The sequence below is a fragment of the Schistocerca serialis genome, chromosome 9 (genome assembly GCF_023864345.2).
Source record: "Schistocerca serialis cubense isolate TAMUIC-IGC-003099 chromosome 9, iqSchSeri2.2, whole genome shotgun sequence".
NCBI classification, from domain to species: Eukaryota; Metazoa; Arthropoda; class Insecta; order Orthoptera; family Acrididae; genus Schistocerca; species Schistocerca serialis.
The window spans coordinates 93,390,247-93,406,323 of record NC_064646.1 but is presented as its reverse complement, the minus strand read 5'-3'; positions in this window follow the sequence as shown (position 1 = coordinate 93,406,323).

The following is a 16,077-nucleotide window of genomic DNA, read 5'->3' as shown; positions in this document are numbered from 1 at the left end:
CAACCTACATAGGGAGAAACAATAATCGTGGTAAAATAAGGGAAATAAGCGCTCGTATGGAACAAAAGAGGTTTTCGTTTTTTCTGGTCGCTGTTCCATATTGGAATAACAGAGAATTACTGTGAAGATGGCTGGATGAACTCTCTGTCAGGCATTTAAGTGCGATATGCAGAGTATCCTTGTAGATGTGGATCACTATCAATGTGATGTGCTTAGAGGTGTCCTTATGTTTTGGAAGTATGTGAAAATCGTATAGGGCCAAGTTGGCAACATATGGAAGACGGTAGATGGCAGTGAACACAAAGCGTCAGCTTATTGTAAATATGGCCACAATAGTGTGTCGTCTAGCACCGTCATGCTGAAGGAAGAGGGTGCTCGTTGCGTGAACAAAATCCTCGTACTCGGGGTTTCGGTTTTCGTTGGTCTGCATCTCGGCCAATGACGTAGTTACACTACGTGTCGTCATGTTACATATTATACTTTGGAGCCTCTTAGCGGCAGAATGTTGCAACTTGTGCCAGCGAAGTGGGAAAGTCTACCACGTAATACGCACAACATGGAAGAGCCTACCTCAGCCGATACTAACAAGGGAACCTCCCCATCGCACCCCTCTCAGATTTAGTTATAAGTTGGCACAGTGGATAGGCCTTGATAAACTGAACACAGATCAATTGAGAAAACAGGACGAAATTGTGTGGAACTGTGAAAAAATTAACAAAATATACAAACTGAGTAGTCCACGGGTCGCATAGGCAACATCATGGACAAATGAGATTAGGGAGGTCGTGGTCCCGTGGTAGCGTGAGCAGCTGCTGAGCGAGAGGTCCTTGGTTCAAGTCTTCCGTCGGGTGAAAATTTTATTTTCTTTATTTTTACATAGTTATTATCTGTCCGTTCGTTCATTGACGTCTTTGTTCACTGTAATAAGTTTACTGTCTGTCTTTTGCGACCGCATCGCAAAACCGTGCGATTAGTAGACGAAAGGACGTGCCTCTCCAATGGGAACCGAAAACATTTGATCGCAAGGTCACAAGTCCTGTACAGGAAAACACATCTGATATATTCTATACGACACTGGTGACGGCATGTGCGTCACATGACAGGAATATGTTGTCGACCCACCTAACTCGTACACTTTTCTAATGGGTAAAAAGATTCTTCTACCTTGCCCGATTTAGGATTTCTTGTAGATGTGATAATCACTCCCAAAAAAGTGATGAAAACATAAGTGTTTGTCACATTAACTGAAAATAAAAAATTATACTTCTCACTCGATTGAAGATTTGAAGCAAGGATCTTTCGTTCCGCAGCTGCTCACGTTACCACGAGACCACGGCGCTCCTGCGTTCCCAGTGTCTTTGATGTTTCCTATCTTCCCATGAACTACTCAGTTTGTATATTTTGCTTATTTTTTCACAGTTCCACACAACATCTTCCTGTTTTCTCAATTGATCTGTGTTCAGTTTATCAAGGCCTATCCACTGTGCCAACTTATAACTAAATCTGAGGGGGGTGCGATGGGGAGGTTCCCTTGTAAGAACAGGACAAAAAATTCAGAGGTATTATTTTCCAGCAGACACTCATACAACGTCTGGGTTTCAGACAGTCGTTTGCTACTGCTCACGCCTCTGATACTTTTCAATAAGTTATGTAGGCACACTTCACATCTGCATGCCCCACGGCGTCAGAATGGTAAGAGAAATCTTGATACATTTTAGCTCCTCCTGACCTCACAGGTTTCTCCACACTTCTTATTCTGGCGTTCTTTCCGCATTTATCACGGTATCTGGGTACTGTAACGTCCTGCTTATGCAGGCGAGCTAATCGGCCACCTAGAATTCACGCAAGTGAAGGTGAATTTGTTTGTGAAGGAGTGAGGGCAGAGAGCTCATTGGGGCCTTGGCGGCCACTACAGTCGCTCCAGGTGGGCCAGGTGCATCAGCGAAGGGCCGGTTGCAGGCAAATCCCATTAAAAGGAAATATGGCGATGGACGGTCGCTTAGGACGACAGATAATGCTGCAAGAAACGGCGAGGTGCCAGACGGTCTTAAAGATGGCTAAGTTAAAGTTCTCTGAACTTCGACAATAATAATAGTTATATATGAATGCGAATCTGAATACATCTGAGATCCCAGAAAAATGAGGCACATCGAGTGACACAACAATATTTCAGTACTTTCAAAACTACAGAAATTAATATTTCACAGAGAATGAACTTTTTTACAATGAACCTCTGAATTAACAACTCTTAAGCGCTACATGCGATTTCAGTGTACAATATCTCAGATTGTAGCATCGTAATGTAGTTATCATTCCTGAAACCTAAGTATCTGTATCTACTTCATCTGCTGATTTACGACGTCTTTTATATCTTCTTCATTATGCAAATGATTGTCAGAACATCACAGCCTCCACAATTACACAGAAAATGAACACAGCATCACTACCTCATACTAAGTCATACTTGCACTTGTATTTAATGAAATGTTTACTATTTCACCAGTAACTTTACAAAAATGTTGATTAAAAGTGCTGTTATTATGTCGTGACAATTTCAAAATGACGAATCTCTTGTGTTACCTGACGCCACTGTTGTAAAGAGAGCAAAAAGACGCTTCTGTCAAACCGGCATAAATAATTGTTCAAACCATACTTAACGACAAACTGTGGTCATTTATCGAGAGCGAACTTGTGGAAGAATACTGGCGTATTTATTTATGAGTAAACGTTTATTTATATTTATTTGGAATGTTCTGAGAGTAAGAAAATATTTATAACATTTGTTTATTGTTGTAAAACGTTGATTTAGTTTAGGAAGTGGTAAAGATGAGTCAAATCATGTCTGTAGCATGTAAGAACGATGTATTTTTTGTGGGCATGGCCTTCAGCCAATGGAAAAGCCGATAGTAGTGTAACATTACGGGAATCAAGTGGAGACTGGGAGTTTTCCAGTTAAGAGCTCCATGGAGCGAATCTGGTCACTTTTTTGAAGAAGGCTGACCTGTCTTCGGTAATGTGCATGATTCCATTGTAAACGTGGTTGATTCTGGGCGGTAAAAGCCGCTATCTTTCTTTAATTTCTTATTGGACTTTTACATTTGGAGAGCTCTGAATCTGCTCCAGAGTGGGACTAAAGCTTTCCGCTTGATTTACGAAATTAAGAATAGAGTGTGTCTTACGTTCTTTGAATTGTATGCTAGAATTTGTGTATCATCATGCTGAACTCTGAACCCTTTTGATCTAGTGAATATTTCGTGTATTGCGAGTACGAAATGGACTTAGATTTTGGGCATCTTTGATGTCTACTTAGTTTGGGATTTTGCTATCTTTCTTGTAAGTTGTCAACGTATCTTCGCTTCGTTTGATAAGGGGATTTTCTGTCTGTATTTTAACTAATCACATAGGACCAGTTCTCATATAGTTGAGACGCCCTTCCTTGAGTAAACATTATTCAGCATAATTCTCTGTCGTCCACATCAACTGCAGAGGTTAGAATAAAACCCCTTGTTATTAAATCATTCATTTACCTTTCATTTTGGATTTTTGAGTTTTGTATTAACTCGCAGTTCTAATCAATGCGTAGACAGTTTGACAGCAGGATCACATTTACAGGTTATTATTTGAAGCGAGTTATTTGCAGAGAGTTAGTAGCAGGCCATGAAAGCAGACGTGCGGGGCTCGACCTTGTGATTAAATGGAGCTTTTTCAATACATATGTTCACAGCCGAAGTATCTAAGGTGCGAGCAATATCAGGCTAATTTACAACTTGTTCGCTTGTATGGGATGCTGTTTGGAATAGCAACTGCAGTAGCAATAACCCTACGCACCGTTGCAGATAAGGTTATCTCGTCCACGATATGAATCTAACCCCTTCAGAATTGCAGTTGTAATTCTAACACGTTACAATATTTTATGCTACAGGTCCCAAATCTACTGTATGACAGGCAGTTTTCGTGGGGGCTCCAAGCGCAAGATTTTGCAGCAGTTGCATGTATGGGAATCGGTAGCAAGAGTTACATGTCGGGAAATTAGCCACGGAGCTTCAAGAATGAAGAAGAGGGCTACACAGGGGCATGCTTAGTTCGAGTCTGCAGCGGCGAGCAGCAGCGAAGTCCTCGGGGCCGCAAAGTGTCAGCGGCGGCCACAGCAACGCGAACCACCGGTGGCGACTTCGAGATCGTCAACGTCGGCAGCATCTGCGCTTTCGGCAGCAGCAGCGCAGCAGAAGCAACCAGCATGCTTGAGCCGATAGTGTTAATATGTGTGATCCCACAGGATCATTGTCAGTGATGGAGCTTACAATAATTAAGCAATCACCCAGTACGTGTGGTTCATACAATGCTAGAAGGCCAGCTAGCGCTAAATCTGAACGGAGTATTACTGATAGGGACAATATTAGCGGGGCAAATAGTACGAAATCATAGGAAAGAAATGTTGTTGCGGTTGGTACAACGAGGTGGTTCAAGGAAGTTCTGTCAAATTTGATCTCTACTAGGTAGTGACTACAACAATGGAACAGGGAAATTCTAATCCTAATTCAGGTAGCGGAAGAGTGAAAGTTGAAGTAAGACCAGAGTCGATACAGTAGAAAAAGATTTTGGGGGAAGTTGGAAAAGATACAGGACGACACTGTTAGGAACTTTAATTATATATATATATATATATATATATATATATATATATATATATATATATATATATATATATACAGGGTGGTCTACTGATAGTGACCGGGCCAAATATCTCACGAAATGAGCATCAAACGGAAAAACTCGGCTAGCTTGAAGGGGGAAACCAGATGGCGGTATGGGTGGCCCTCTAGATGGCGCTGCCATAGGTCAAACATATATCAACTGGTTTTTTTTTAATAGGAGCCTCTATTTTTTATTACATATTCATGTAGTACGTAAAGAAATATGAATGTTTTAGTTAGACCACTTTTTTCGCTTTTTGATAGGTGGCGCTGTAATAGTCACAAACTTATAAGTACGTGGTATCACGTAACATTCCGCCAGTGCGGAAGGTATTTACTTCATGATAAATTACCCGTGTTAAAATGGACAGTTTACCAATTGCGGAAAAGGTCGATATCGTGTTGATGTATGGCTATTGTGATGAAAATGCCCAACGGGCGTGTGTATTGTATGCTGCTCGGTATCCTGGACGACATCAAACAAGTGTCCGGACCCTTTGCCGGTTAGTTACGTTATTTAAGGAAACAGGAAGTGTTCAGCTACATGTGAAACGTCAACCACGACCTGCAACAGATGATGATGCCCAAGAAGGTGTTTTAGCTGCTGTCGCGGCTAATCCGCACATCAGGTAACAGACAAATTGCGTGAGAATCTGGAATCTCAAAAACGTCGGTATTGAGAATGCTACATCAACATCGATTCTGCTCGTAACAATTTCTATGCACCAGGAATTGCATTGCGACGACTATGAACGTAGTTTACAGTTCTGCCACTGGGCACAAGAGAAATTACGGGATGAGGACAGATTTATTGCACGCGTTCTATTTAGCGACGAAGCGTCTTTTATCGACAGCGGTAACGTAAACCGGCATAATATACACTACGGGGCAACGGAAAATCCACGATGGCTGTGACAAAAGGAATATCAGCAACCTTGGCGGGTTAATGTATGGTGCGGCATTGTGGGAGGAAGGATAATAGGCCCCCATTTTATCGATGGCAATCTAAATGGTGCAGTGTATGTTGATTTTCTACTGAATGTTCTACCGATGTTACTACAAGATGTTTCACATCATGACAGAATGGTGATGTACTTGCAACATGATGGATGTCCGCAACAAAGCTCGCATGCGGTTGAAGCGGTATTGAATAGCTTATTTCATGACAGGTGGATTGGTCGTCGAAGCACCATACCATGGCCCGCACGATCACCGGATTTCTTTCTGTGGGAAAAGTTGAAGGATATATGCTATCGTGATCCACCGAAAACTGCGGACAACATGCGTCAGCGCATTGTCAATGCATGTGCGAACATAACGGAAGGCGAACTACTCGTTGTTAACAGGAATGTCGTTTAACGTACCGCCAAATGCATTTAGGTTGACGGTCATCATTCTGAGCATTCATTGCATTAATGTGGTATTTACAGGTAATCACGCTGTAACAGCATGCCTTCCCAGGAATGATAAGTACACGAAGGTACATGTATTACACCGGAACAACCAAAATAAAATGTTCAAACGTGCCTACGTTCTCTATTTTAATTTAAAAACCTACCTGTTACCAACTGTTCGTCTAAAATTGTGAGCCATATGTTTGTGACTATTACAGCGCCATCTATCACAAAGTGAAAAAGTGGTTCAACTAAAACATTCATATTTCTTTACGTACTACACGAATTTGTAATAAAAAATAGGGTGCCTTTTTAAAAAAATGCAGTTGATATTCATTTGACCTATGGCAGCGCCATCTAGCGGGCCAACCATAGCACCATCTGGTTTCCCCCTTCAAGTTAGATTAGTAGATTAGTTTTGTTCTTTTGACGCTTATTTCGTGAGATATTTGGTCGGGTCACGATCAATGGACCACCACATATATATATATATATATATATATATATATATATATATATATATATATATATATATACAGGGTGTTACAAAAAGGTACGGCCAAACTTTCAGGAAACATTCCTCACACACAACTAAAGAAAAGATGTTATGTGGACATGTGTCCAAAAACGCTTAATTTCCATGTTAGAGCTCATTTTAGTTTCGTCAGTCTGTACTGTACTTCCTCGATTCACCGCCAGTTGGCCCAGCTGAAGGAAGGTAATGTTGACTTCGGTGCTTGTGTTTACACGCGACTCATTGCTCTACAGTACTAGCATCAAGCACATCAGTACGTAGCATCAACAGGTTAGTGTTCATCACTAACGTGGTTTTGCAGTCAGTGCAATGTTTACAAAAATGGGGAGTTGGCAGATGCCCATTTCATGTATGGATTAGCACGGGGCAATAGCCGTGGCGCGGTTCTGGCGCTGCAGTCTGGAACCGCGAGACCGCTACGGTCGCAGGTTCGAATCCTGCCTCGGGCATGGATGTGTGTGATGTCCTTAGGTTAGTTAGGTTTAACTAGTTCTAAGTTCTAGGGGACTAATGACCTCAGCAGTTGAGTCCCATAGTGCTCAGAGCTAGCCAATAGCCGTGGCGCGGTACGTTTGTATCGAGACAGATTTCCAGAACGAAGCTGTCACGACAGTAAGACGTTCGAAGCACTTGAACGGCATCTTAGGGAGCACGGAACATTCCAGCCTATGACTCGCGACTGGGGAAGACCTAGGACAACGAAGACACCTGCAATGGACGAGGCAATTCTTCGTGCAGTTGCCGATAACCCTAATGTCAGCGTCAGAGAAGTTGCTGCTGTACAAGGTAACGTTGACCACGTCACTGTATGGAGAGTGCTACGGGAGAACCAGTTGTTTCCGTACCATGTACAGCGTGTGCAGGCACTATCAGCAGCTGATTGGCCTCCACGGGTACACTTCTGCGAATGGTTCATCCAACAATGTGTCAATCCTCATTTCAGTGCAAATGTTCTCTTTACGGATGAGGCTTCATTCCAAAGTGATCAAATTGTAAATTTTCACACTCAACATGTGTGGGCTGACGAGAATCCGCACGCAATTGTGCAATCACGTGATCAGCACAGATTTTCTGTGAACGTTTGGGCAAGCATTGTTGGTGATGTCTTGATTGGGCCCCATGTTCTTCCACCTACGCTCAATGGAGCACGTTATCATGATTTCATACGGGATAATCTACCTGTGCTGCTAGAACATGTGCCTTTACAGGTGCGACACGACATGTGGTCTATGCACGATGGAGCTCCTGCACATTTCAGTCGAAGTGTTCGTACGCTTCTCAACAACAGATTTGGATGACCGATGGATTGGTAGAGGCGGACTAATTCCACGGCCTCCACGCTCTCCTGACCTCAACCCTCTTGACTTTCATTTATGGGGGCATTTGAAAGCTCTTGTCTACGCAACCCCGGTACTCTTCGTGCTCGTATTGTGGACGGTTGTGATACAATACGCCATTCTCCAGGGCTGCATCAGCGCATCAGGGATTCCATGCGAGGGAGGGTGGATGCATGTATCTTCGCTAACGGAGGACATTTTGAACATTTCCTGTAACAAAGTGTTTGAAGTCACGATGGTACGTTCTGTTGCTGTGTGTTTCCATTCCATGATTAATGTGACTTGAAGATAAGTAATAAAATGAGCTCTAACATGGAAAGTAAGCGTTCCTGGACACATGTCCACATAACATATTTGCTTTTCTTTGTTTGTGCGAAAGCGCTGGCAGGTCGATAGACACGGAAACAAACACAAAATTCAAGCTTTCGCAACAAACTGTTGCCTCATCAGGAAAGAGGGAAGGAGGGGGAAAGACGAAAGGATGTGGGTTTTAAGGGAGAGGGTAAGGAGTCATTCCAATCCAGGGAGCGGAAAGACTTACCTTAGGGGGAAAAAGGACGGGTATACACTCGCACACAAACACACACATATCCATCCACACATATACAGACACAAGCAGACATATTTGAAGATCAAATAAATATGTCTGCTTGTGTCTGTATATGTGTGGATGGATATGTGTGTGTGTGCGAGTGTATACCCGTCCTTTTTTCCCCCTAAGGTAAGTCTTTCCGCTCCCGGGATTGGAATGACTCCTTACCCTCTCCCTTAAAACCCACATCCTTTCGTCTTTCCCCCTCCTTCCCTCTTTCCTGATGAGGCAACAGTTTGTTGTGAAAGCTTGAATTTTGTGTGTATGTTTGTGTTTGTTTGTGTGTCTCTCGACCTGCCAGCGCTTTCGTTTGGTAAGTCACATCATCTTTGTTTATATATATATATATATATATATATATATATATATATATATATATATATATATACACGGTTGGAATCGGTTAACCATCTGTCAGTTAGAGCAGTAGACTGTGAGAAAGAGGCGCTTAAGAACACCCATCATTTTGCAACTAGCGAATCAGGCTACTACTATGATAGATATTCCATGGGTTAATTCAGGAACGACAAAACGTTTAGCAGATGATGGAAAATACCATCCAACTGATTATCTTGCTGCATGTAGAATAGTTTTGCGAAAACATGGAAGTGGGTTAATGTGGGGATTTTTGTGATTTTGACTGGCTAAGTTGACGCGTATAAATCGTGCTTTGAGAGTGTTGACGGAGATTACGACGCTCAAGAGACAACTACCGCAGTTTCCTTCAACGAGATCTTGTCCGCAGTCCACCAAATTCCATTGGCGAGGTCTTATATTTTATTGAGAAACATGAACAGGCGTTGTAATTGAAGATAAGTAACTGGAACTTTGACAGGAAAATGGACACCAGAACGGCAACAGCAGAAATATCCACAATAATTATAATGACCATAAAATCAATAACTATCACCATAATTACAATCTTCAAAGGGGAAATCGAAACGGTAACATTCATAAGGGAAATCAAAACGGGGAAAGAAGATTTGAGGTACAGGTGCCTCATGAAATGCAACGCCAGACTACGAAGGTCGGTAAACTAGAGATTATCGCGTCACAGATCCAGAGTTGGTGAAATAAACTGGCGTTGAACAGGACACGTTATTTTCAAAATTCTGCTGGTGACAGAAATTCGGTAAATATGCCACAAATGTTGAAGATGGAGATTATATGAAATTAAAAAAAATGGGGAATAATTTTTATGCAATTCAATCATAAAGAGGACGCAAGAAATATTGTATAGTAGGTTGAGAGATACGATAATGGTAACATGGGTCTGGAAAATTTATTTATTGAAAGGGAAGTAAATGATGGAGTGAATGTATTTTTGTTGAAAGACTCTGTGATCTTAGGTGGAGCTGAATTTGGTAGAGGTGGAATGTACGACGAATTCTGATGAGGTACTTGTCTGTAGCAACGAGTATAGTAAAATAAGTGCAAGCGATGTAGAAGATTCTGTATTGGAGGAAGTAGGTGACTCTATCTGTTTGGTGGCGAAGCGGTAATCTCGTCAGCTGTAGATGAATTTTATTATATATCGGCAGATATGGGTGAGTAGTTGTTAGAGGGAGGTAAAGGTGATATTTTAGGTGCGAAGGTTGAAACTAGTCGTAGATATCTCGGAGGTAGGAATTAGTGCATTTACCTCTCTTAATGAATGTGAACCGATGACACTTGATGAACGCATGAATTACGAGTGCATGTGGAAGGATGAGTGTGAATATTATGTGTCAGCTAGTGGGTCAGAATGCAAAGTAACGGAGAAATTTGAGCTCAGAGAGAATGTTACGGACGCAGAGGTAGTTTCGAATGTGGCGGAATTGCTATGTACTGTGAATTCTAATGCAGAGCTATGCGGTAACGAGAATTCATATGGTGTATCGGTAGAGGTTAGCGGAGTTATTCGTGATAATTTCTGTAATGTATCGACAGGTGTTTTAAATAAAGAAGCTTATGAGCTGTCGGTGGATGTTAGCGGAGTTAATTGTTATAAAGCTTATAGTGATTCGGTGGGAACAAGTGAGTATTTATGTAAGGAATACTAAGTTTTAAGGTATGTGGCTAATCGTGAAAATGTTACAGCTACTAATACCGTAAATTCGGGCGAAGGAGACATTTTATTTGATTCTGAACAGGATGATGAAACAAAGGGTTTTGACGGCGATTTAAAGCCTGCAAATGATTTAGAGGTTGATCGAGAGAATACACAAGTGGATAACGGGGAAAATATTTGTTTAGGAGATGCTGTTGTTGCTGGATGGTACGGCAAGGAACAAAGTGACTACTCCATAAGTGATTGGAAATGGCAAGGGAAAATTATGAAGGCGTTACTACCCCACTGGTGGGCACAGAAGAAATTTAAAGTAGCAGGCGGTCTTGAAAGAAGGAGAGACGGAACCGGGGTGAAGGAAGTGTTCAATGAATTGTTTGATGGTTGTGATGACATCGGAGGTTGGTCTGATGATGTAATGTGTACAATAGATATGGGGGAGAAAGTTATGGATATTGGAAATGATCTTTTGAGGGAATAGTGTCTAGGGAAAGAAGAAATCATCATTGTGCAACCTATATTAGAAATCGAGGTGGGTAACGAAAGAAATAAGTGCACTTTCAGTTTCCGGCAGAAATGTGTCAACTGTATCAGAGCAATTTGTAAATAAAAATAAGCATAAGGAATTTTTGATTTTTTGGGATAGTAGTGTCTAGACCACCGTTGCTGGGCTAATTAAACCTATAAATCATTAAATGCACTTAGAATTTAAGTATGTTGGTTACTGTTTTAGTATGAGATGTTTCATACTGCATAGCCTAGTTAAAGACGCATTGGGTAGGTATTTCCTGAGTAAATATAAAACTTCTTTAAACTGTGTTGAAAAATACCTCAAATTTGAGCTGGAGGATAAGAGAAGGGAAGCGGAAGTCGGAAATCTGTTAACTGGAGACCAACGAACTGCTCATACAGTAATTACTACAGGGTTCTACAAAGAAAGTTCTATGTATGACCGAATAAAGAAAACTGCTGAAGCGGCTGAAGATAAAAGAACGCGGAAAAGAAGGAATTGGTAACTTGTTGAATCGGTACGAAGATATATTCTCAGACAAGCCTGTTAGGGTGGTCGTTTCCGAACACTAAGTTAAGGTGAGAGTACAAGAGCCTATCAGATCAAAACCATACATGACTGCTATTGCTGATCGGGAGATTGTGCGGGCCAGATTAAAGCAGATGTTAGCATGGTATATTGCGAAACAATGTGGGAGTTATTACTAGAGTCAAGCTGTAATCGTTGAAAAGAAGGATAATTTGGTTAGAATGGTTTATGTGCAAAACAGAATAAAGTTATAGTAAGGGAACTACATCAGTCAGGCGACATGGAAGAACTCATACAGAATTTTTGCAATATGAAACTAATGCCGATTTGACCTATGGCTTTTGGAAAATTCCGCTGCCTGAAGTGACTAGGCTGTACACTGCTTTCCTATTCGAAGGGTGAAGTTATCGCTTCAAACTGATGCCATATGGATTAACAATATCTGTTGCGGTTTCCGTGAGAGTTTAAGTCACGTACTGGAAGATCGAATAATGAGCGAACATGTTGTTTTATATTTAAAATGACATTCAGTCTTGGTGAGACCACTGCGAGTTCTTGGAGGAACTATAGTGCTCATGGTCTTAAGAAAGGGAAGAATGACCTTAACACTCCCTAAGTTTGATTTTATTAGAGCTGATATGCAGTTTTTAGGTCATAAACTCTGATCCGAAGTTATTTTGCCAAGCAGAGGAGGAGGATGGTTCAAATGGCTCTGAGCACTGTGGGACTTAACATCTGAGGACATCAGTCCCCTAGACTTAGAACTACTTAAACCTAACTAACCTAAGGACAGCACATACATCCATGCACAAGGCAGGATTCGAACCTGCGACAGTAGCAGCAGCACGGTTCCGAATTGAAGCGCCTAGAACCGCTCGGCCACAGCGGCCGGCAGAGGAGGAGAAGTTTAGCGCTTATCGTCCCTTCGACAAGGAGGTCATTAGAGACGGATCGCAAGTTCAGATAAGGAAAAGATGGAGAAGGAAACCGACAGTGCCCCTTCAAACGAACCATACCAGCATTTACGTTAAGCTATTTAGGGAAATCACGGAAAACCTAAATCAGGATGGTCCGATGTGGGTTTGTACCGTCGTCCTCTCCTAAACACGAGTTCACTGACCATTGCGCCACCCCGTTTGGTTTTTGCCGGAGTGACTCAATGTGTCGAGTTAGGAAGCTAATCTGCCACATTAAGTGGAGGTGTGTAACGTTACACGTGTGTAGGCGAGCTAATCACCTGGCTGCGACTGTCAGAAAGTGAGGTGAATTTGTTTGCGGCCCCAGGAGAGCCCAGCCTCAGCCACTTCAGCAGTGGGCCGGACGTCGGTAGAGCCCAATAAGGGGTTATGTGGAGAACGACGGTCGCTTTGTACTACAGGAAGTGCTCCAAGAAAGGGCGAGATGTCAGACAATCTCATGGCTAAGTCACAGCTCTCTGAACTTCGACAACAAATCTGTTGCATATTTAAGGAAATTTGAATAACGTGCACTCCCAACAGAATTAGGCACATCGAGTGACCAAATAGTTTTTCAATATCTTTGGAACTACAGAAGTTAATATTTCACAACGAATAAACATTTTCACAATGGACCTACGAATTAACAACATTTAAATGCTTCAATATACGATATCTTGGATTATAGAATTGCACTACAACCATCATCCCTGAAAGGTACCTCTTGATTTATGATGTATTCTATATCTTTTTCATTATGCAAGTGTTTGTCAGAAGATTGTGTTCTCCACTATTACGTAGAATATGAACACACCATCAATACCTCATTGTGTCACACGTGCGATTGTATTTAATGAACTGTTTACGATTAATCAATGAAATTCCCCAAGTAACTGTGCAATTGAGATTGTATTCTTTTCGAAAACACTGTTGAGGAAGTTCATATGAACTGGGGTATTCTTTTCGAAAACACTGTTGAGGAAGTTCATACGAACTGTACGTACGACAGAAATCAGAAGGATTCTCCCACCTGTAACATACGTAAATGTAAAGGATCAAAAGGCAAAGTAAGGGGAGATTAGTATTGGTGTTGAGTTCAAAAAATGGTTCAAATGGCTCTGAGCACGATGGGACTTAACATCTGAGGTCATCAGTCCCCTAGAACTTAGAACTACTTAAACCTAACTAACCCAAGGACATCACACACATCCATGCCCGAGGCCGGATACGAACCTGCGATCGTAGCGGTCGCGCGGTTCCAGACTGAAGCGCCTAGAACCGCTCGGCGACATCGGCTGGCAGGTGTTGAGTAATACAGATATTTGTGACACAGTGTGCACTGCACTAACACTGAACTGTGCCTTTTGGAGTATGCATGTACAGTCGTGGACAAAACGAGCGAGACCCCTAGCCTTTTCTTTATGCTGATCCGCACAGCTTTAAAGCCTGCTACACAGCATAACAGGCAAGGAGACGAAGTGCTACCAACCCACTACGGACAGGCGTGAAACTGAAAAACTATCCGAACTTTGTCAGCCTGTTTTCAATCATGTGTAAGACTATATTAATGCTGATTAGTGTGTTAAACACAACAAGTAAATATAAGATATAAATGAAGGAAGAAACGCTAACTAGTATGAACTGTACTAATAAAAATGAATTTCAGCTTATCGAGAAAACATAACTGTTTTAGTTAGACAAAGTACCCCAGATCGTTACGAATTAGCAAAATATTATGCGCGTTCGGCCGCAAAACGGTCTGTGTCAACGTTCAGACCAGTCATATTGGATTACCATTGCTGACCTACCAAAAAAGTGTGCAGATTTAGCAATGTGTGAAGATTCATAACGAAAGTCAGTTAAAAATAATACAGTACCACACGTAAGTCAATTCAGTTATTGACAGAAGCGGAAAAAGTAGGCAGTAACAAGTATGAAATTCTACAAGAGTTTTATATTGACATCCACAGGGCGCCGGTACAGAATTAAGGTAGCAATAAGACATATTGGGTGCACGAGAATTTCTCAAAATTGCGTTACTGACAGTCTATCTGCCTCCATCGAGATTAGAACCGAAAACAAACCAGACCTCCCTTGCAGTAGCAAACGCCTTACACTATGATAGCAGACAACCCAGGCAAACAGCCCTCTATTATTACCCCAGACATGAATACTCCGGGGATTCCCCAATGAAAATGGCAAAATGATCTGCAGTTTCTTTTGCATAGCGCTTTCTGGACTCAAAAACGTAAATTCTATGCCTTTATGTCACCGGCCATTTGACAGTCATTCGGGATGTTTATCGAAATAACCCAATACTTTAATTAGCGAGTAAATTCAGTAGGAAAATTCTGCACCGCCCCAAGAAATAAAAGGCGACATAGCTGCCAAACGTATTCTACAATGTGTCGCGTTCTCTATTAGACTCGCCACAGCAGAAAACATTCATTAGCCGAAGTATTTCTTCAGCTAGCTAGCAATGGGAATGTTCGCACTTCTAAAAAGCGGTGGCATTAATATTGGGATCTGAATTACCACGTGTATAGGCAAATGGATTTTATTTTCATTCCTGTAAAAGTGATTTGGATCAAAAGCGTAGCTATGATTAATATGCTGATGTATCGACTGCAACTAGAACATTTCGAATAAAGAGTAGCGGGAATTACTTATGCGGCCCTCGTCTTCAGTAGCTGTCGTAGCTGTTTTCATTGTTAGGATTTCGTCACCTAAATCGGTAAAAGTCTCACTTTCTTGATCGTCTATCTGTCCACCCATTGCTTAAAACCCGTTTGCCCTGAGTACTGGTAGTCATTTTAAGCGGAAATGTATTGCACTACGTGCGGTGTATGGTCCCTTGGTGGTGTAAAGAAGTGAGCTATGTCAACGCAATCTAAAGATACAACCGTTTATGTAAAGAAAATTTACTCGAATGGTCAAAAAATGGCTCTAAGTACTATGTGACCAAACAGCTAAGGTCATCAGTGCCCTAGACCTGGAACTGCTTAAAACTACCTAACCTAACAAACATTCATACCCGGGGAAGGATTCTAACTGAAGGCGCAAGCAGCCACGCGGTCCGCGATATAACGCCGTTGAACGCACGGCTAATCCGCGCCGGCAAGCTGTTAATATCATCTGGTGTTGCTAAAAAGTTATTCACTTCTGCTGAATGTTTTTCTGCGCTGTTCATTTGAGATAGAATAACTAAAATATATTTTATGTTATGGAATTCGTTTCCCCTTGTCCTTATTTATGATGTTAGATTCGGATGCTGTGGCGTCTTCGAAGTTCGAGCTTCGCCAGCAATCTCAGCTAATCAGCTGATCGAAAGTTTTCTAGCTAGTCTAATGGACAATGGTAACACCGTAGAATACGTTTGACATCTATGAGTGGTTCATAATTATGTTAGTAAATCCATTCGATATTTTTATGTCCTTTAAATTAATTTGCTACATGATTCGCACTGAAGACGTAGGCAATGTA